This window comes from Tachypleus tridentatus, chromosome 10 (assembly GCF_004210375.1).
Source record: "Tachypleus tridentatus isolate NWPU-2018 chromosome 10, ASM421037v1, whole genome shotgun sequence".
Lineage (NCBI taxonomy): Eukaryota > Metazoa > Arthropoda > Merostomata > Xiphosura > Limulidae > Tachypleus > Tachypleus tridentatus.
This window is the reverse complement of record NC_134834.1, coordinates 147,676,108-147,699,838: the sequence shown is the minus strand read 5'-3', so window position 1 is coordinate 147,699,838 and position 23,731 is coordinate 147,676,108. Positions and strand designations below refer to the sequence as shown.

Sequence of the window (23,731 nt, the reverse complement as noted above, 5' to 3'; positions counted from 1 at the left end):
GTAAATGGTGTAAATACAGTGGTAGTTCCATTCTTATGAAACATGGTAAGTGATGTAAATACAGTGGTAGATCCATTCTTAGGAAGCATGGTAAATGGTGTAAATACAGTGGTAGTTCCATTCTTATGAAACATGGTAAATGATGTAAATACAGTGGTAGATCCATTCTTAGGAAACATGGTAAATGATGTGAATACAGTGGCAGTTCCATTCTTATGAAGCATGGTAAATGTAAATACAGTAGTAGATCAATTCTTAGTAAACATGGTAAATGGTGTCAGTTGAATAGCAGTTTTCTATTAATAATTGTGTTAATGTAACAGTAGCTCTCTTTATAAAATGTATGGTGATTTTTGTGAGAAACTGGTATGTCATAATAATAATTCTTTTTGTTCATCTTCAAGCTAATATTTTATTTAATTTTGGACTTGACAGAAAATATTGATATATTTGTAATAAAAAATGAGGTAGCGAGAGTGTTTTGGTTGTGTTTACATCTCAAGTGGATTCTTTATGAAGTATTCAACAGTATATCCGAACTAACAGGAAGTGTTGACTCCATTTTTTCTACTAAACGTTATTAGCAGTAAGTTGGTTTTCCGTGAAATTCCCTCTGTATTGATGTTGGTGTTTTAGACACGGTCACCAGACCTCCCAATATGGATGAATGTTCAGTTGGTGCTTCAAAGAATGCACTAATCACTGACGTAGCATGTAGAACGGTTGATACAAGCTGTTATGATAAGCCATCAGTTCAAGGGCGACTACAAGCAAGCACTTCCTACGTCACATCATAATTATTTATACATCTATACATTTACGTCATTACAGAGAGGTGTCAAAATGGAGAAGGGAATGAAATTGTGAGACTAGTGGCAAATCGAACTCGTAGCTTGGAAAACGAAATTGGAATCTATCGATTAACGTGATATGATTTAAATAATTTTTATTGTTAACGATGTACTGTGGTTGTAATTCTATAGGGTGGGTGTTTTTCTTATAACAAAGCCACATTGGGCTATTTGCTGTGTTCACCGAGGGGGGAATCGAATCCCTAATTTCTAAATTTGGAGACTTACCACTGTCCCAGCGGGGGACATAATTCTATAATTATTATTCACGATATTTTCTGGTTTAATTGAGTATTTATTACTGTAGCGGCTTTTAGCTTTATAATCAAACCTTAAAACTAGTGACTACTAGGAACTTGTAGGGTATAAAATGGAACTAGGTGTATATGTTACATGCAAAGAAAGGTTAATGAAAGAATAGGGTTGAAGTTCGAAACATAGTTCTTAATTTAACCCAGGAGCTGGTTGTTCTGTTGGTTCATCTGGCGCATTTCCAGGAGAACAACAATGGATTTTGTAGTTTACAGTGGTATGGATTGAAAGTTAGCCTAACAATATATTATTTTTAACCTTAGTGACGAGCTGATGTTGTTCCGCTTACTGTTATTGTTATGGATAATGGCTGAAAAACATTCACGTGGATGTACTTGTAGTGCTTTTAAAGAATACTTATCTCAATTAATGCTACTTGGAGCTCTTTTTGCTTCAGTATAAAAAACAAACGAAAAACTTGATTCTCGGTTTAATATACTGTAATAATATTGAAATTAATTAGACGAAAATCCGAATTCATACAAAATATCTTATACTTATGCACAGAGATATAAAACCTGCTCTGCTCGGGTGGGACGTTTATTAAAACATCAAAAAATTAGATACTTTGAAAAAAAATTCCTGCAACGTATCTGGCGGATCAGAAACAAAAAAAAAGTTTTAACTACAGCCGCCATATGTGTTCTGAAAGGAAAACTTTGATCTCCACTCACTGCAGATTACATGCCAAAGCTTATATTATTAAGAAAATAAAGGATGCAGTGACGAAGACGAGAAAAAAAAGAGTAAAATAAATAAAACCGAGTTACGAAAGGCAACAGGTCAACTAAAGACGTGGGAAGGTCATATAATTCTCTATTTTTTTTCTAAAAACTCGAACGTAGAATAATATGACATTGTTAACGTTAACAGCTATCACGTCACTCGTGCACTGTACATCATGAACAAATAGTGGAGAGTACGTTATTACAAAAAAGAGAAAAAGATCAAAGGTCACGAGCATTGATACGCGGGTGAATGTATTGATCGGATGTAGTAATTTTGGTGTTATAGCAGCAAATGACTTTTTTCTGGAGGGGAATATTTAATTTTGAAATCCATCTATTTTTGTAAGAAAGATAGAAGAAGCAAATGAAAGTAGATATGAAAATATCCTATGTTTTAGAGATGGCTTGGAGGTAGGACCCACATTGCGGTGGGGATACACCGTCTATCAGTCTTAACCATTTTTTATTTTTGTTTCGGCTTGTTTTTGTTTATAAGAAACTACCGTTTGTCAGAGGCTTGAATTTACTGTTTTAAAACAGTTCTTTCTTTTGATTTTGGTTTATTTTACATAATTCTTCAGTATTAATATTCTATATATATATGAACAGAATGAATAACTGTCATTTTCCATTTTCTGCACACAACATCGTGAACAAATAGTATGGGACTAGATGTTAGCATATAAAGTCAAACTATGGTAATTTTTTAATATTTTCTTTTACATATTAAATATAATATTGGGTTGAGGAATAATTCGTGAGCGTTTTTTCAAGTTAAAAAAATATATTCATAAATGAAACGCTTTCGCAAAATATTTCATGTCATTTGGTAGATAATTTTTTGCTCTAATAGATGGTGTGTTTGATTTTCATATGTCTTTAATTTTTGCTTTCATTTTCAGCTCATTAAATGGAATGTCAAGTGGACAAAATCGAGCATTTTCGACACCATCTGCTTTTCGCATTTAATTTCTTGCAATTTCGTTTAAAACAATGCATACTATATACCTAGGTATTACATGAAATAAAGTATCATAATAAATGTTTTGGGTGTAATGTGTTCATGCATTGAAGTATTGTATAGTCTTGCATGTAATGCTTGAATGAAATTATTTAAAAACGCTCACGAATTATTCCTCAACCTAATATATAGCAGCAAAAGAACGACCAAAATAACCACTTCATTTTTCCCAGAATTGCGTGAGATTACATTACCGTTTTTGTTTGTGTTTCGTTAGCGTGTAGCTAGTCAATGGAACATTCGCGCTGTGATCATCGTGGGGAATCTAATCCCAAATTTTAGAACTGTAAGCTCGGAATCTTGCCGCTGTCCCAACGGGGGGCTTACGTTAGTTTGATAATTACTATTAGTTTTATATATCACCCAGAGTATCATATACTGTTTTTACTGTATAGAAAACCCTCCTTCCCACATGCACAAGTACAGACAAGACGTAATAAATGACCCCCTGCGAAACCCTGCTTTGAAATGGCGGTTTTTTGGTGTGTTCTTTTGTAAATGTTATCAATACTCTTTACAATAAGTCAAATTAAGTTACAAAACCCAAACTAAAAGCGAAGAACGGCTCTGAATATGCTATTGTTGTTTCATTCAATCTTTCGCTTTTGCCTTTCAGGTGTTGAAATGATTTTTGTTGGATTTTATGCTTCGACTGTAAAAACAAACAAAACATACCAACGTGTTCAACACCAATTGCAACAACAAACATCTGCCCGATTGTTTTAATAATTAAATTGCATTAAATAAATTATTCAAGCATTGTAGAGTTTGTTTGTTTGTTTGTTTGTTTTGTGAATTTCGCTCAAAATTACTTGAGGGCTATCTGCGCTAACAAGTCCCTAATTTAGCAGTGTAAGACTAGAGGGAAGACAGCTACTCATCACCACCGACTCTTGGGCTACTCTTTTACCAACAAATAGTGGAATTGACCGTCACATTATAACGCCACCACGGCTAAGAGGGCGAGCATGTTTGGTGCGACCGGGATTCGAACCCGTGACCCTCTGATTACGAGTCAAACGCCTTAACACGTTTGGCCATGCCGGGCCCTATTGTAACATCTTTACCATGCAACTCAAAAATTGCAAATGCAAAGAATCGTGGCGACGTAAGTCGATTCATTAATTTAACCTTTTTCTATATCTTCAAATTACCTTACAAACAGTGAAAACACACATAAAGAAGTCACAAAAAACGAGAATTATAAAAAATTGCGAAATTATTTTAACAGTAATAAAATAATCACTTAGCTTTCAAAATAATATCGAATAAGTTGTACAATACAATGAGATTTGTACGTAAGTCCTTCCATTTTTTTTAAAAAAGGGTAGTAAATCTTTTTTCATGTTTCCATACAGTATAACTATACGATTGTTCATATTCAGCCAAGCCACAGTTAATAATATTTCTTTACTATCATTATATCGTTTCACCACATTACTGTATGTTTGGAATCATTGTTTGCCTGAAGAATGAATAGCACTTCGTTAGTCATAGCCTAATGGATCAGAATCTACCTGTACCTGTCGGCAGTCAGGGTGCTATTAATTTTATGTAGATCATCGTTACTGCCTGCTGAGATGCAGCCGCGAACTTGTACTGATTCTCCACTATGCTTCATTGTGGTGGGTGTTATATATTTACTATTATAGGGTTATCTTCTCCACTTTCGAACAAGCTGTTGATAAACATTTCCAACTTGGATCATTAATCTTTAAAGGGTACATACACATCCCCAGCTTTGCTCCTTGCACTCTTTTTGGTCTCTTGCCTGTTTCAAACACTTGATTTCCTCTTTTCAGCAGTTTTAACTGTTACACGCTCATTGAGATTACTTCATGATAATAAGTATTTTGCTGTTTTCTAGTTAACATTAACGTGTGTATTTACAGCAGGGTTCTTGGAAAGATCCGTCTGTAACCTATGTCTTTAAGAACATACAACACCTTTAACAACATTTTGGATAAGTTGTCTTATTGATACTTCGTTTTCAGAGCCATGAATGAAGCTTGTACAATAACATGAAGTCTTGCCGCTATTATTTGCATAGATTATCTTTTATTAACCATAACTTTGATTTCTATGTGCTTTTCAAATGGTTTCTCTATGTTCTGTGAGTCAGGATTGCATTGTATACTACTACCACTGGGTATAGTATGACTGTTACCTTTATAAGCTATATACTGGTGTGTCTCTTTCAGATTGGTTGGATGGCAACCAAACATTGTGTGAACTATTAGCACGTGACTGTTCTCTAATTCATTAATTTTCATACAATAAAGAGTTGGAATTGTCGTTGTATTTGCTCTTTATATAATCTTTCTTCGCCTTTTACGTAATTATTTCCAAAGTCATTTGCAAATTGCATCAAAGACACGAAACATGGAAATAATTAAGAGTAAGTTTATTTTTTACCTTACAGGTGGCGCTAGTATTTAAACACATCTAATGTCCATTTAGCCGCAAATGACTGATCAAAGTATATTATATCTTAGTTTAAAAACAATTAATGATTATTGCCGTCTTGTCGGACCATATTGAACAGTCAACAGCAGTGCACCGTTAAGTTTTAAAGCAGACTGTAAAGATACAATAAAAATCAAAAGAAGCGAAAGGTAAAAGTAGAGGATATAAAAATTGCCTAAGTCTTAACAAAGACAGAGTTGTTTCATTATTTTAACATCACGGCATTTGGTTTTGGAAGTGTTTGACTAAGTGCAAACTTTTCCTATATCTCACAATTGGACGTTTGGAGTTCTTCCAGGTGTGCATACTAGTATTCACTGGATGATTTTTTTAAGCAAACGCAATAATACCCTTATGGCTCACAAACTAATTACGCATATAGAATTGATACCTTTCATCCGTAAAAATGAGTGCGGCAATATGTGTAGCTATATATATACTGTGCAGCTAAACAACGAACAAAAGTGTCAAATTTATTCGTTTATGTAAAACAAATTTAAAGTGTTAAACCAAAAATCATACCGTTGAAATATCTCAGTTTTTATTTAAAATATTCTAGTAGGCCTAGCTGGTAAGGTTAAACATACATGTGTACAATTAGAAAAAAACACGTTTTTCCATTGTTCATCTGGTATTATTTAATACAGATGACTCCACGAGATAATTAATAAAACGTTTTTTTATTAGTGGAGCTTGAAATAATTGATCCAGTTTTTAGACATGAAAATGCATTTCAAATTGACGCATGCGCAAATTTCAATATAGTAAAGAAGGATTCTTTGTAACTGAGCTCGCTTTCGAAAGTGTCGAATCATATCTACGAAGACGAGATACTTCAACATGGGTTATGAAACCCGTTAGGCTTAACAAGTGAAGCTTAATTTAGGAATTACACTGCTGCAATTCGTACCACAAGGCCACGACGACTTCTGTGACATTTATTAAATTTGTATAATAGTTTATCTCAATCTTTGTATAAATTGGTTTGTTTGGTATTAAGCACACAGATACACAACGGATTATCTCTGCTCTGGCCCGTCATGGCCAGGTGGTTAGGGCACTCAACTCGTAATCTGAGGGTCGCGAGTTTGAATCCCTGTCACACCAAACATGCTTGCCCTTTCAGTCGTGGGGTGTTATAACGTAAAGGTCAGTCGAACTATTCGTTGTTAAAGAGTAGCCCAAGAGTTGACGGTGGGTGGTGAAGAGTAGATGTCTTCCCTCTAGTCTTAAATTGCTAAATTAGCGATCGATAGCGCAGATAAACGTGTTTAGCTTTGCACACAATTTTAAAAAATTATGTGCTCTGCTCATCACGGGTATCGAAATCCGGTTTTATCCTTGTAAGTTTGCAGACATACCGCTGTGCCACTAGAGAGAGGCATCTCAACCAGAACAGGCGATTCAAGGCCCATAGTCGATTTTTTTTTTTTTTTGCATATCAAAAATGTTTCCTGACATTGCGTGTATATGTAGCCAAAGGTTAGATCCTAGCACACGAACATCTGTTTGTTTGTATGTTTTCAACTTATCTTTGTATCTGTCTCATACATTTGTGTAAATCTAACGTACTGGTTTATTTTCAGTTTAATATGTACTTTTCTATATCATCACTTGTCTTAATAATAACTAACGCTGTTATTCGCCATTTTTATTAGGTTAGGTGGTTTGATTATTACATAATTATGCTTAAATTACTGTTATTATGTAATCCAATATCCAATTTCAGAAGATTAAAAATGGAGTGAATTCAGCATAGTTTTGTGCAGTGTTCCTACAGTGTCAATTGCTCTAATATGTTACGTACACATATTTATAATATATATGTATGCATATAAACGTGATAATTATAGCGTGTAAGATACAGATCATATTATATTTGAAGTGGAGAGGTTGAAGTTCTCAGAATAAGATACTAATAAAATTATGGAATCTGAACGAAGAAGCCGAGGGACGAAAAGGTTTCTTTTCAACCCTTTAACTACCTCGTTGTAAGTGGAGGGGGGGGGGCAACTTTAACCTTAATTCACTTACCCCTTCTTATGTGTATGCGCAGACACAGTCCTCCTTGTTAACCCCTACAGCATCTCCACCAGGAGGCGATGTATCCGTTTGAACGTAGAATCAGTGATGCCGCATACATTTTCCTGATCTCGGTACAAAAAAAAAACCAAGGCCAAACACACCAGTATAGAACTCACCGTTCATAATCTTGGTTAATACGAAAGAAGTTACTTGAATAAAAATCTCATAAACACTCGGAACAGTGAAATTAAAAATAGCCTAATGGCGTCTCTCTTACACTGCGGATTCAATGAGAAAGTTAGGCCTAAACTAAGCAACCGATGGACCCGCCTTCTTCTGTGACCCAAAACGTGAGAAGGCTTAGAACTATGATCTAAAGAAGGGGGAGGAAAGAGGGGTTGAAGCGAACATCTGGCTGCTTTCAAAGGAAGATTAAAAAATTCACGGAGCTGTTCGTTTTTTTTTCTCCTCTCTCCACCGTCTTGGTTATAATGCTAAGTAACATCCAAAGTCGCCCCAATATAATCGGGTCATAAAAAAAAAGAAATTTTGTTAGAAATATAACAACACTGGAGAGTGTTCGCTGAAAGATCAGTTCAGTTAGAAGCTGGCCGGAGATTTCAGAAAGGGTTATGCTTCAAAATGCGCGCCGATCCGAAACCTAGTGGCCACGCAGAAAGCTCAGATTGGCATACGTGCGCGATCGTAAAACTGAGAGAGAGTATATAAAAAAAAGACATTTTTGCTGACATCTGGCAATTTTTAGCGAAAGACATTCACAGGTGGCTGTAATAGACCTAAATAAAGAAATACATACACAAACACGCTCATAACACAATATATTTCTCTTGCTCATAATATATACATACAACGTTGGTAAGAATATTCTATGGTAAAGGGCAGCTGTTCGAAACGGCAACAAATAAAACAATTTATTAGAAACGCTTTTTTTTTTCTTTATGTATTTAATATTACGTGTTTTCTGTGCAAACACGCGAGGTGATCATGGGAAATATTAATAATATATACTTATGGATACATATTTCTTACTTCAAGCTCTCACACAGACCAAGTTGGCCTACCTCTTCATAATGGCATAAAACTACCTATGTAATTAGCTGTTTGTTTAAATTAATATACTAATATGTTTAGTTGTTTCTTTTATTCGAAATACGAAGAACCATTACATTCTAACAGAGATAACGAACATACTTATCTTTGTTATTGGCTCCAGGGACTTATCCCAGTATCCCCAGTAACATTTAAAACATAGCCCCCTTTCACATCTATTTATAAATGTATTTATTTCTTAGCAATACGTGGGACTGCTTCTTCTCTCCGATCTGTTTTTAACAATGCTCTCTTCAAAACACAAATGTCGTTCGTTGATATTTTTATCCACAAAATCCCGCTTCCCACGCCCTCTCTGTATACATATATACATACCCATAATATTTTTTATTCATAGCCTAAAATCGTGATTAAAAGCACACAATCCCCGCCGTTCCCCACCATTTCAAAAAACGTTTTTTTTATATTCTTTTGTTAGTCAAAAAAAGAGAGAGAACTAGAATTCGACCCTACGCTTGAATAGCATATACACTGAACATTAAATTCACAACCACTATTACCGTTTCAGTTCTTTAAATAAGAAGAAAGGAAACGAAAACGGATATTTTAATGCACATTTTATTAGCTTTAAATGTCTAGTCAGTGTGGTGGTGGAATACTGAAGTATCATTTTTCTATATTTTTGTTTATCTTACCATCTGTCTCTCTTGCCTACGTTTTTATGCATCAGTCCATTTACCCACCCTTCTAGACATCTGTCTACGATAAAGCTATGGTTTTGTACCTACCCTACATTTTTGTATTTGTAAATCCGCCTGTCCAAAATGTAAAGGTTTAAACGAATGTGATAAAGAAGTTTACCTGATCAGAATTATCAGACCAGACTCGATCTCATGACGTAATAATAAGTCACAAACGTATAATCCATCCTCTTACGTCATTGTTTTTTTGTTTGGTTGGTTTTGAATTTCCCGCAAAGCTACACAAGAGCTATCTGCGCTAGCCGTCCCTAATTTAACAGCGTAAGACTACAGGGAAGGCAGCTAGTCATCACCACCCACTGCCAACTCTTGGGCTACTCTTATACCAACGAATAGTGGGATTGACCGTTACATAATAAGGCCCCCACGGCTGAAAGGACGAGCATGTTTGGTGCGACGGGGACGTCATTGCAAAACTGTCTTTTGTACAGTTTGGTTACTGCGTGAAATATTTAATATTGTTTTGGCCAAAAAATTGAACACAGCATTTCTAACACCTCTTGCCTCATGAGAACTTTCAAGGCATTGAAGGAAAAAAAAAAAGGTTTGACGTTGATGTGTTTATAATGTATTTTAAAAAATAAAATATAGTTTAATATTTAAATAACCATTTATGTGTCTTGGGTACTCAAATTTCCAGAAATGAAAGTTGATAATTATTTTTAAAACTCTTAAGGTAAATAGTGTTCTGTTACTAATTCTTGTACTAAATATCTGGTTTGTACATTAATTAGATAAAATTCACAGCAATTATAATTATCTTGCGTAATCTGGTTCATACCATAATAGTCGATGTTTATAATGATAATCTGATATTAAACGAAAGCCCTCGTTTAACATTCCAAATACAGGCTACACCAGTGGCACAGCGGTATATCTGTGAACTCCCAGTAGAGATAGCCCATTGTGTAGCTTTGTGCGTAATTCTAAAGAAACAATCTACATGTAGTGTGATTGAGATATTTATAATTCATTACTTTCCTTTCGCTCATGAGTTCTTAAAATCAGAAATATACAATTATAAGTTACACATCAGTTGTACGTTACATAAGACGCGTCACCATTTTGTTAGTAGCGATAGCTTGTCGCTCCGGCAAAACACAACAGAATGACGGCTATCGAAGGGAAAATAATTGGTAGAGCTAGTGAAACTGTGGGATAATAAACTATCATTAAAACGGTGAGAAACACTGGACTTGCTAACAAAAATTTCTAGAACATGTTTGATGGATGATAGAAATGATATCTAAAGCAGTGGCTCAGCAGTACGACTAAAGTTTATAACCTTAAAAGTTGAGTTTCAACACCCGTAGTGGACTTAGTACAGATAGTGCATTGTGTAACTTTACGCTTAATAACGAACAAACAAACAGAACCTAAAGGAGAAATGGCGTGTCACAGGATGTGAGAGGGATAGAAAGAATATCTAAAAATAGAATGTAACATGTAGCAGAGTATTACGGATAAAATAACGTATTTTGTTTAAATAAGAGAAGTGGTGCCTGGTAAAGATAAGACAGAAAACATATCGCTTAGTAAAAGGAAGTGACGTCGAAAGAAAGAACAATATTACTTAAAAAAAGTAAGTGACACCTATAGAAGATGATAGTATTACATAACAAAAGTAAGTGACGTCTATACGAGAGGATATTATTACCTGAAAAAAGTAAGTGACGTCTATAGAAGATGATTGCGTTACATAAGAAAAGTAAGTGACGTCTATAGAAGAGAATATTATTATTTGAGAAAAGGAAGTGACGTCTATAGAAGAAGACAATATTACCTAAGGAAAGGAAGTGACGTTTATAGAAGATAATATAACTGAGACAGAAAATATAATGTCTATCGGGATACGAAGTCTGGAACAGGACTTGAAGAATAATAGAAAAAAGGTGGTAAGATTTAACCATATTTTGTACTGTGTTAACGAAACTGTCATAAAAAATATAATAACAAGAAGTTCTCTGGTTTTTGCTTGTTTCTTTATCGTGTGAGCCCACAGACGTCGAACCCCGACTTTTTGCGTTATAAATCCCCAAGATTACCACCTTTACGAGGCGTGATAAAGACATGACAATAAACTGTAGACGTTGTTGTTTATTGTGAATCAAAGACCACTTCAGTGGCACAGCAATATGTTTGCGGGCTCACACTGCTAGAAACCTGGTTTCAATACTCGTGGTGGGCAGACTACAGATAGCCCATTGTGCAGCTTTGTGTTTCATATTACAAACAAATGATTTATACAGAAATGTGAAAAACAACAATACCTTCATACATAGTAGAAACAACAATGGTGCTTTTTATATATTTATTCTTTCCTTCACCTTTCTAATCAAGTTCCTTTGCTATTACTACATTTACACCAAATATACTTAACGATTGAATGTTTTGTGTTTTTACTGTTTTGATTCCGAAAGCCAATCTTTTAATCTTCTCCCTCATGCAACAGGCACATAAACTGTATTTACATGACACGCAGGCCCTTAAATCAATGTATAGGCGTTGCTTCTCGTGTTATTTGACCAAAAGGGGTAAATATTTCGAGTATCACCGATATATGTTATGCAAGCTACATTTACGCTCTCGTTTAGTAAGCTTTTCTATGTATCTTTTTTCTTTTTTTCTGGCAGCCCATCAGTAATTTATGTCTATAATAAAATATATTAATTTCAACGTAAATCATAAACCCTGGAAACATATACAAAAACGCTTTCACGTGCAAGGCTTAACATGAATACTGATGTCCTTCTTCATTGAAATTAACAAGGACACATGGACTGCCGAAGAATAAAGGGGTGTCGTTAGTAAAATACACAAAACACACTTTTCTTTATCACTTCTATTTACCACTATCATGTACCACCACGCTAAAACACGCCGAAATTAGCGTCAACTCTAGTAATAAATCGCAGAGTGTAAGATGACGACATTGTATACTAATACACGTCGGGGAGCAAAGAAACAGCTAACTTGTTTCTATACGCTGTATTTGGCAGTCAGTCAAGGCTTTCACACGACGCAACCTTTGCCAGTTTCGCAGGCTGTCTTAAACTTTCAGAATTGATTTCCTACCTCAGAAAAATGGTGCAGCAGAAACAGCCAAAACAACACCGCCAAATTGAACAACTAAATAAAAAGAAGACCCTTTGCAACACCAACTCTTCGTTCTGCACCAACAAGTAACAAATAGTTACCCCTACAATAACTATAGGGGTAAATATCCTACTTAGTAAATAAAATTGTAACCATTGTCCCTCCACACTAAAGTATAGGGATAAACATCCTACTTAGTAAACCACAAAATTGTAACAATTGTCTCAATACATCAAACCATATTGACAAACTATTATTCTTTTGTTGATGTCAGAATTATTAAAAGATATAGAATTGAAGACACGTGGAATATTATACAAAGATAGTGGTGTAGTATGTTTTTAAAGGCACGTGGTGGATTACATAAACATGGTGATGTAGTATATTTTTAAAGGCACGTGGTGGATTACATAAAGATAGTCATGTAGTATATTTTTAAAGGCACGTGGTGGATTACATAAAGATAGCGATGTAGTATGTTTTTAAAGGCACAAGGTGGATTGGATTACATAAAGATAGTTATGTGGCATGCTTTTAAAGGCACGTGGTGTATTACATAAAGACAGATCTTTCTTTTTTTTTATCTGCGATTGCTATCCAACATTTTGCTGCCCATTAAACTTCATTATCTTCGAGCTTTGTCAAATTTTGTCTAGAAAGAACAAACTCAATAAGATGGCCGCTCAGTAAACAAGACTGCAGAGCCATCTGGCTGCCACAATGAAGATCAGATGTGCGAGGTTATTTGCACCTTAAAGCGTAAAAGAAGACACAGTGGAGTGAAAGGTTTGGAGTCGGAGAAGCGGTTCTATTACTAGTTGGAGAGGTGGGGGCCGTAACAGTTTAGGGGGGAGATAATATAGTGTAGAATACTGGGGAAGTGATGAAAGGGAGATCCATGTATAGGGTCACAATGCTCTACCGTTAAACCTATGATAGTAGTAAGCTGACAGAAAGGCTTGGTGGTAGCATCAGTTGACCTTTCATTACTGGCTGGCTAATTACGTCAAACATGATTCACAAATAATCCTAGCATGAACATCAGACAATAGATGCTGGCAAGAAATTAAATACGTTTCATAAATTAATACTGTCTACCAATCAGACAAATTGCCTATTTACAGCGAAGCAAGAAATCAAATTAATACTGAGTTTTGCTAAATAAATACATTGTTCTCTCGTTCCTATCTATAAATATTAGTTGGGTGCACCAGGCCTCGAGAAGTAGTACCAGTTTGTCAGTGAAGTTTTAACGTCATTGTAGTAAACTATTTAAATATTATTCTACAAGATTGTTTCAACATTGTTGTGCTAAGAAATTTTAATATTATTGTACTGATAAATCTCTGTAATATTATTTATCATTTTAAACCATTTAAACATTTGAAATTATAGTTTTTACATCTCTCATGTTAAAATGAATGTGAACAAATAATAACATTTAATGTTAACTTGTTTTTATAAAGATCTTTAGATCTTGATGTACTATCCTTTACTTTTCAGCAATAATCCAAAATATTCTAGGTTTTTGGATGACACGTGGCATATATTTTCCCACTAGAGGTCTACTTTATATATATTTTCTTCGTTTTTCCTGATGGACTGTGAAATCGGCGAAACTAGTCTGCTGCAGCAGAAGTAGCGAATCAAATAATATATTACACCTTACGTCATCTGTTCTTCAGTGAAATTCACGAATAAATGTTTTGGCCTATTGGTGTTCCATTTTTTATTGGCTTCTGGCGCTTAAATCATACATTTTAAACTACTGTAATACATAAATTAATAGCGTTTTATGGAATATTTTACCCCTCATTGTTCAGTCATCTGAATAGTTTTGGAAATGAAGAAAGGCCTTTTGGACGATGGCTTGTGGAAGACTAAAGATAGATTTGAAATACGTTTTAACACACTTTTGATTTCAAAGTACAATGAACAAATTTAGAGGAATGTTAGGGAAGAAAAACATCTTCAGTTAAATTGTTTTTACAACAATCTTTAGGACTATTTTTTAATATATCGCCATTTTAAACCGTACCTTTCATATCACAGCACTAAAGTGCTGAATCATAGTGAAACACCTGAATCATTTCCTGCATACATTTTCAATATAAGATATTCGAGATTTCCAGCTAAACTCTCAAGCTCGGTCTGAGTTGATTAGGTGAGCATCAAATAATTGGTGAAGGAACGAGTTATACGCTATTTGTACAAGTTTAATGACATTTCTCTAGGAGCTGTTGTCGAACAATGTAATCAGAATTATTTCAAGAATATTCCGGAGAAAACTCGAGACGCAAAACGAGGAGGAGGATCTTATCCTTTTCCCAAAAAAATAAATATAGCATCCTGTTGGGCACATGTTAAGAAAAATATTGACTAGAGTGTGTTATCCATCTTATCTCGTATCCTTGAATAACTAGTAGTGAAACCAATTTTCTCTTGCACTTCGCTTCTTTATTTACAATAGAAAATGAAGACGACACTGAATCGAAGTCAAATGCACCTACGGCTGACTTAACACCTACCTATCCGTTTGTGTGTCTGTCTATCCATCGATGGGCTGATCTGTACATCTGTCTGTTTGCTATTCAAAATAATAGCGGAATAACACTACCTACCGTAAATCAATACAGAAGTGACAAGCAAATCAAAGATAGACGAACTAAATCGTGTCAAAACCTTACGAGCCATGTAGTATGGGTCATGCTCAACAATGATTCGTTGTTTGCATGCAGGTCTATTACTTGCACGAGCATCGAAGGCACGCCTTATGATCACGTGCTTACTATAAATGATATGAAGAAATGTGACTTGGTGACCCTAATATGAATGGAACTTGCACGACGTATCTTTATGCACACACACACATATATGTTTATATATATGCCACATGACCAAGGACAAATATACATAGACAAGGAGTACAATGTGAAGAAATCACTGACTGAAAAATAGCGAAAAAAACGTGAATTGGTTCCACATATATAAAATGAGAAGCAAGACGAAAAAATAAGGAAAGTACGAGTACATGTGGATTCAAACATATGTCTACACTGATGACCGCATAAAGAACCTAAACTAACAAAATAGAACATAAATAAAGCTGGAAATAAATAGAGAAAATAAAACAGTAAAACTATAAACTAACAATGAAAATAAATAAATAAGGATAGAGATACTGACCTAAATAAAGTTCGAAGAAAAATAGGAGATGGACGTAGTGACAGAAAATATAGGAAAGAAATTGATGGAGTTATTGAAAGTAAATAATACAGAAATGTAGCAAATATATAGATGGGGTTAATGACAAAATGAGACAGACTAAAATTGTTGAGAGAGAATTAGATCAGAATATAACAAAAATAGGTCGAGTTATTGACAAATAAAACTTTAAAAAATTGCAAAGAGATGGCGTTAAAGAAAGCAACAAAGATAGAAAACAGGAAAACAGAATTTATGATAAAAGAGAGAAATATGAAATAGGCAATGAAAAGAAAAACTGGTGGTAAAGATATAGACACGAAGAAATGAAAAGAAATCTGAATATATTGTCCGAGAAATTATAGAAGAAATGTAGTTTCGTAACGTTGAAAAACAAATGAGTTTATAAGATGTTAGAAATAAACATAAACAACTAATGCATAAGAATCAACAAACATAAAAACTGAAATGGCCGATTAATAAATAGAAAAAAATTTAACCCTAAAATAGGCTTATATTTTGTAATGAATTTCGGTTGGCTTTAAAAGCTAATACATTACAAATTGATTTTCTATCACAATTGTTCAGGAAATGGTAATTAGAAATAAAAAAGAGAGTATGAAACGCTGTATCAGTTCATAAGTGAAATCAAATAATTACTAACATTTCTCGGCTGTATTGTGTAGAAACTTGATTCTACGTCACAAAAGATTCATAATACGATTCACCATTTAATAAGACAATTATTGAAAACATCTTGTCCTATCCGAGTGTTTCTCTTCAGAGATATATTTATTAAATGTTTTGTGTGTTTTAACGTAATGAATATTGTACTATATCCACCTACAACAGTAAATAAATATATGCATTATATTAGGCTTAATATAATCTCTAATGCAGAAATCACCTTACGAAGCCTAAATACAGCGACAAATGAGCATGAATTCACTGAGATTTTGAGGTTAGTGAGTAAAATACCATACTCACATGGTTGTACACATAAATTAAAATAAAATTGGAGATAAATTATACTCACATATATGTAAATATTCCGACAAAATTTACTTTTACTTTACTTCCATCTTACCATAATGAATCTCATCTCACCAATGTACCGTACTCTTTATATCATAGAGAAACTGTTAAAATATTGTTCACGGGCACACCAGGTTTAATTGTGGATATTTCTAACACTTCTATACACGTTACATATTTACGATTCCTTAGGTTGGTAGCTGGAAATATCAAGCTCCAGATTTTATTAGCTTTTTGTTTTCTTTTATCGGAGTAAATTACGGTCTCCAGTCGTTTTCCTCTTTCCACTTATACGTTTGATTTTAAAGTGTCTGATGACAGTTCTAAATCTCTTCAGAACACGATATTTTCATTGCTTTGCGCTTGGTGCTTAAATCGGTCTATTTTGTTTACTCGTTAACTGACGTAATGTGTTTAGCTTCACGCTTCAGGATCGCACACAGTTTGTACAAACATTCTTTTTTATTACTACCAGTTATTGTGGCTGGATTGTTCGCTCAACTAGAGCTTCAAGTATAAAGCGTGAATCCCCGAAATACCACATGCGATAAAACTGTTGAGACGTCGTGTACTTTATGTGTTACACCAGGGATCCCCAAACGTTTCAGCTACCTTATATCCCCACAATACTTTAGACATTCTGGTTGAGGTACCACCTAATGGTTTATTAGGGATCGTAGGTAATTTTCATCCTCAAACATCTTACTTCAGTTTGTTTATACAATAACAAACTGATCTCAAGTACAAACAGTGTTGTTCTGTAATACTTGTTTACACATACAAAATTCTCATTGCAAATATTGTTTTCAGGGAAGTTTATTAAATGTGCTGAAGCCCATTGTGTTTCACGATTTTAAGAACGCATAATAATATATGTCCCGTTGAACACAATTTTCGTAACGTTCATGACACGTACATCTTGTAAAACACAATCTTTAGAATGTTCTAGACGACATATACATCTTGTGAAACACAATCTTTAAAATGTTCAAGACATGTATATCTTATAAACCACAATCTTTAAAATGTTCAAGACATGTACATCTTGTGAAACACAAACATTAATTACTGTACGTGTATAGTATTTGTATCGTGTGTAAGAATGTCTCAATATGTATCCCACAATCATCGTGTGCAACACACTCAATCTACACGTGTAAACCTGCTTAACAAAGAACTGGTGGTATTATATTAGTTATTTACATAGTACTCGTCTTATATTTTAAAATTAGATCGTAGTACTAAAACATTATATGGTGTAGATGAAATACAACAGGAGACGAAGAGTTAGCAGCGTTCTTAGAGAACTATATGACACCTTGAAATCGGAAGAAGATCACTGCATAAAGGTATTAATAACGATAATATCAAAGGATGAGAGTCGAAATATGGGGTTTCTGCCACAAAATAGTTTACCAAAATAAACTTGAATTGAACGTAATGCGAAACATAAACATATGTTTTTATCACAGACGGACATACAAATAAACAAATCCACGCGGACCCACAATCCGACCGTGTTTGATTTTAGAGTTGAAAGAACGTATAATACATCTCAGACTGAACTCTGGTTGTCCTGGCCGACTGTAAATTAGAGAGTTCGTGGTTCACGTCCCGTTGCTGCAACAGCAACCTTACACTGTTTGTTGATACGAATATGTTCAACAATAAACTGCATTTGTCAAAATAGACGATGCAAAATCCGAACTGCTATTTGGTTTTAGAGAACGGGTTAAAAATCACTTTAAATACATTAGCACGGATCTGTGAATTAAACGGTATTGCGTAAAATACATTAGCACGGATCTGTCAATTACATGGTATTGCATAAAATATATCAGCAAGGGTCTGTCAATTAAACGGTATTGCGTAAAACACGTTAGCAGGGATATGTTAATTAAACGGTATTGCGTAAAACACATTAGTACTGATCTGTTAATTAACAGTACCAGAGCAATCTTATATGTTTTCTTTGTTTTAGCTTAAGTCCATACACACGGGGAGAATCGAACCTCAGATCTTAGCCTCGTAATATCTTAAACGAAGCAACGATATCAGTAAATCTTTGCTGACTCGAGATATTTTTACTTTCTATTGTCTTAAATTTAGCTGCCTGGTATGCTATTCTTCGTTGCATTTTCAGCCAGTTAAAACGTCGTATGTTTAAAATAATTTAAAAACAAACACAATATTTCATTAAGAAGAATTAATTGCTTTAAATTATTAATACATTATTATTTAATTCTACAGGATTTTTATTAACTCGTAGCTCAGTTTTGGAGTCTTTTTTTTTCTTTTTTTGCTAGTAAACAGCCCGTAAATCGAAAGTAAATTTTTACTGGGGTCACGTGGTTCCTCAGAGCATCATTTACCTGTCCCTTAATTATATGATCTTTATTATACGATCTTTTGCTCTAACAATCCGTCGCTAAAATACGGTCTTGGAAAATTAAATGAAATCTATGTCCTCCATTTCTTAGTGCTCAACCTCAGCTAACATCATGTCAACCTCTACTGTCTATCTTTGAAGCCTCCATCCAATTAAATATTTGATTTTTTTTCACTTAAGTCAGTAAACCGCCCACGAAAATTATATCTTATACTCTATTAGAAATATTTCATGCATTACGAGTATAAGTTACTTTTTTCGTCATTGTTCCTGGGTTCTAGGTAATTCATCATCAACGTTTATCTCTGGGAAAGTTATCTTACATTCTATTCTACCACAAAATTAGAGCACGATTTTATCGTCACTTCTTATCACCTAAGCCTTCTCTTACCTTAATATTTAATTAGTTGCTGTTGTAATACCTTACAGTGTGTTTATAATACGTCTTTTCTTTAAGACTGTGGAATTTTATCCGAGTTCTAAAAGCGTTGTTGTTTTCAATAAACGCAATCTTTCATTTGTTATTTTGATTAAGCGCTGTAACCCCACCTCTTCATACAAATATTATAAAATTTAATATAGGCGATTTACTAAAGCATGTTTCAGTATTATGAACATTTGTTTCAATTCATAGTTCATAAAAACGCTTACTATTTCTAGAATTCCAATACACAGATCTTTAACAGTAATGTTCTATATAATTTCGGGTAGGTTCATACAGAATAAACAATTGACAGAGCAGTTTCACAAAAACACGAGCATTTACTGAAACAACTGTGCGGCTATACACACACGCATTCTGTGTTTCTATATAAAACAACACGTACGCTTAGGCATTCCGTAGCTCTACTGTAAGAATAGATAGTAACCTATAACACTAATAGAGTACAGTTATTATTAGCAGAAAACGTTTTTCTTCAGCATCCTTTTGGCATATTAAATAGTAAAGCAAACTATTGTTGAAATATCTGACATAACTTTTAGTTACTATAGTTAACTACTGGAGCATTACTGCCGTTAAAGTTGTATACTTGAGGATAATACTTCATATCACAGAGGGTAGAACACGAATTAAAATTTACACAAAAAACTTTGAAGTCGTAGTTAGACACGAATTAATTATTTTTCATGGTACTATAGTAACGTAGTGGTACTTGAATCAGGGCTTATACATGTTACTGATATGAATCAAATCTTACGTGTGATATTATAGTATTATAGTTGGGAATGAACCAACGTTTACCTGTGATACTACAATAATGCATCTGGTCAAAAATTATCGCCCCATATGATAATGTAGAATCATACAATACAACACTTGTATTGTATAATAACACTGTAGTTGGACATGAATCAACACTTGTACTGTATAATATTGTAGCTGGACATGAATCAACACTTGGATAATAATATTGTAGATGGATATAAAAACATGAATCAACACTTGTATTGTACATACCAGTGATATTGTAGGTGTGCGTGAACCAATGCTATTTACAAATGGTACTACAGTAGCTTAATGGGACTGAATTCACCCTGACTGATTAGTGACACTTTATTACTGTGAGAAGCCATTGCTATCAAGTATATATAATATTATAGTTCTGAGATTTTTAATTATAATATCAGTTGTTAGTAACATGTCATAAATTAGATGACCGTTTGTTATTGGGAGAAAATATCAGAAAAGTACATATTAAACCACATTACTCAGTAAATGTAGTATCATTTCTAATATTAAGCCATATTACTCAGTACAGTATCATTTCTAATATTAACCCATATTACTCAATATATGTAGTGTCATTTCTAATATTAACCCATATTACTCAATATATGTAGTGTCATTTCTAATATTAAACCATATTATTCAATACAACATTATTTCTAATATTAACCCATATTAATCAATAAATGTAGCATCATTTCTATTATTAAATCATGTTACTCAGTACAGTATCATTTCTAATATCAACCTATATTACTCAATATATGTAGTATCATTTCTAATATTAAACCATATTACTCACTACAGTATCATTTCTTATATTAAACCATATTACTCAGTACAGTATCATTTCTAATATTAACCTATATTACTCGATATATGTAGTATCATTTCTAATATTAAATCATGTTACTCAGTACAGCATCATTTCTAATATTAAACCATATTACTCAGTACATGTAGTATCATTTCTAATATTAACCTATATTACTCAATATGTGTAGTATCATTTTTAATATTAAACCGTATTATTCAGTATATGTAGTATCATTTCTAATATTAAACACATTAGTGTAGTATCATTTGCAAATATTTTTGTATTCATATCTCGTTTATTATTTGTCCAGGTTGCTATGGTTTCGTGTATTGGTGCGTTGGTTGTGTTTAATTTGATGTTTGCACGATTTACTTCGTAAAACAGACTTTTAGTTAGACCTACTTTATGATTGTTTTATGGTGTGAAAAATATATTTTACTCGAGTTTATTTCAACGTCTGCACGACCTAATAACGTTTATAAACGTTTTTAATTGGACCTAGCTTATGATTGTCCATGCGGCTGTTTTGTAGTGTATGGGACATATTTTATTTGAGTTTATTTCAATGTTTGTTGGATTCACTAAGGCTTGCCAAACATATTTGACTTTAAGTATAGCCCAGTGTTTCCGTATTTATTCCTGTATTGTACTCAACAAAACGTTACACGTTTACGTTCGATTGTTCCTAAGACCTACTTAATTCGTTATTACGGCCTTATGCAAGATCGAAGAACAACTTACCGAGTTCTGCTTAAGTCTCCGCCCACGATCTCGAAGAGCTTCACGTCCAGTCTATCTTTTTTAGCACCTAAGTCTACACCCCTGTCTCTTAGCAACGAGGAAACGGACCACTGCTACACATAAGCCTACGACTAAGACTCCGCATGCTAGACTGAGGCGCAAGAGAGTAGCGCTTGATAACCCCACCAACCGCGCCAGTTCTAATGCCTAAATCTGAATCACAGTCACACGAAGGAATGGGTTCTCTTGGTAAGACGCGTGGCAGCTGGTTACGCAGGACATGACTGCAAGAAAACGTTTACCAGCTGACTTAAATTTTTTGGAATTTACCAAGAAGCAATAAAAAAATATATCAATTAGCATTTATTAAAAATCACTTGTAAATATTTTTAAAAAAGCGACAGTTTTTCTCGAGGTAAGTTGTCAAGCATACGAGGAATGCCAGTAAGAACCGGTTTTGTTAGTGGTCGTTTAGATACTAGAGCTTTGATTTGATTAACTCTATCATGATAATATATATTAAAAAATGAACAATACGTTTTTTTTTTCCGTAAGTTAAAATATAGAAAGGTAGCTTCAAGCAAAAGAATAAAAATTTACTGGACTATATTTTGTCGCGGAAGGAGAAATGCTCTAATTAATGTAAATGAAGTAAAGCAAATATATCCAGTTTTGTTAAACCCCAACTATTAGATTACGTTACCATGACAAATCACGCTAAATAATTTTTATGATGCATTAAAACTTCTAAATAAATACATGTGAGTATCTGAGCAAAATCTATTGTAATAACTGAGTGAAATGGCTGAGTTTGGTACACTTATTTTATCTTTTACTTAGCCCGGCATGGCCAAGTGGTTAAGGTACTCAACTCGTAATCCAAAGGTCGCGAGTTCGAATCCCTGTTACACCAAACAAGCTCGTCCTTTCAGACGTGGGGGCATTATAATGTTACGGTCAATCCCACTATTCATTGGTAAAAGAGTAGCCCAAGAGTTGCCAGTGGGTGGTGATGACTAGCTGCCTTCCCTCTAGTCTTACACTGCTAAATTAGGGACGTATAGCGCAGATAGCCCTAGTGTAGTTTTGCGCGAAATTCAAAACAAACCAATCTTTTACTTACTTTATCCGGGCGCCAGGAAAAAGACGTGAAAATATTTATACATGTTAAATGAGAATTATTGAATAACAATAAAAACAACTGTTATTTCGGGGGTCATAGTTAAATACTTCCCAACTCTTAGATAAAAACAAAAATCAAGAATTATTATCTTGATTTAAGTAACTGCATATATATATATACAACTTCTGCTTGTTTCCCTTCACTATTATATAAAACTTTTTGTATTCGCTATATATCGCTTTCATTTAAAATATTTAAAATGTACTGCGCAATCTTAATCTAATTAGACACTTACAACTAAATAGACGATAAAAATATTCCAGAAAATGATTTTCGATTTTTCTGCATAAAATCTTTGCGGAAGGAAAGATTTAATGACATTTTATCTCAAAGAATTTGTTTGTTTTGAACTTCGCGCAAAGCTACTCGAGGGCTATTTGCACTAGCCGTCCCTAATTTAGCAGTGTACGACTAGAGGGAAGGCAAGTATCATCACCACCCACCGCCAACTCTTGAGCTACTCTTTTACTAACGAATAGTGGGCCTATATCAAAGAGAGAACACTACGAAGTCCAAATGACATTCATGAACGTGTCTCTTCGCTGTTTCGTTACATATTCGTTTATCTATTGTATACCTGTGCACCTGTTCATTACAGTTGAACATGACTGAATGATTAGCGTGCCCGAGCTATGAATCCAAGCGTTCATGGCTCGCTTCACGACGTTGTATAAAGACCCACTCTCCATAATTTGATACTCTGGATGTGTTGTAAGAGCACCAGTCAGCTGCCACTATCTGGTCGTCTGAGAGTAGCTCAGAGTTGACGGTGGATGCTATTGGATAGCTGCCTTCCCTATAGT

The 23,731-nt window shown here is 34.1% G+C and overlaps 1 protein-coding gene across 12 annotated transcripts in view; it reads right to left on the bottom strand.

The window, feature by feature from the left end:
• LOC143230572 (zinc finger protein castor homolog 1-like) overlaps positions 1-23,731 on the bottom strand; it is a 222,030-nt gene that overhangs the window by 126,838 nt on the left and 71,461 nt on the right. For 3 of the 12 annotated variants that reach the window (XM_076464349.1, XM_076464362.1, XM_076464363.1), the window contains exon 1: positions 21,746-21,988. The exons of 4 other annotated variants lie outside the window; for them this stretch is intronic. The gene's annotated coding sequence lies outside the window, so the exon portion shown is untranslated. Of the gene's footprint in view, positions 1-7,412; positions 7,553-21,745; positions 21,992-23,731 lie in introns of those variants that run through there. 5 more of the 12 variants (XM_076464361.1, XM_076464360.1, XM_076464359.1 and 2 more) reach the window with 4 other exon arrangements.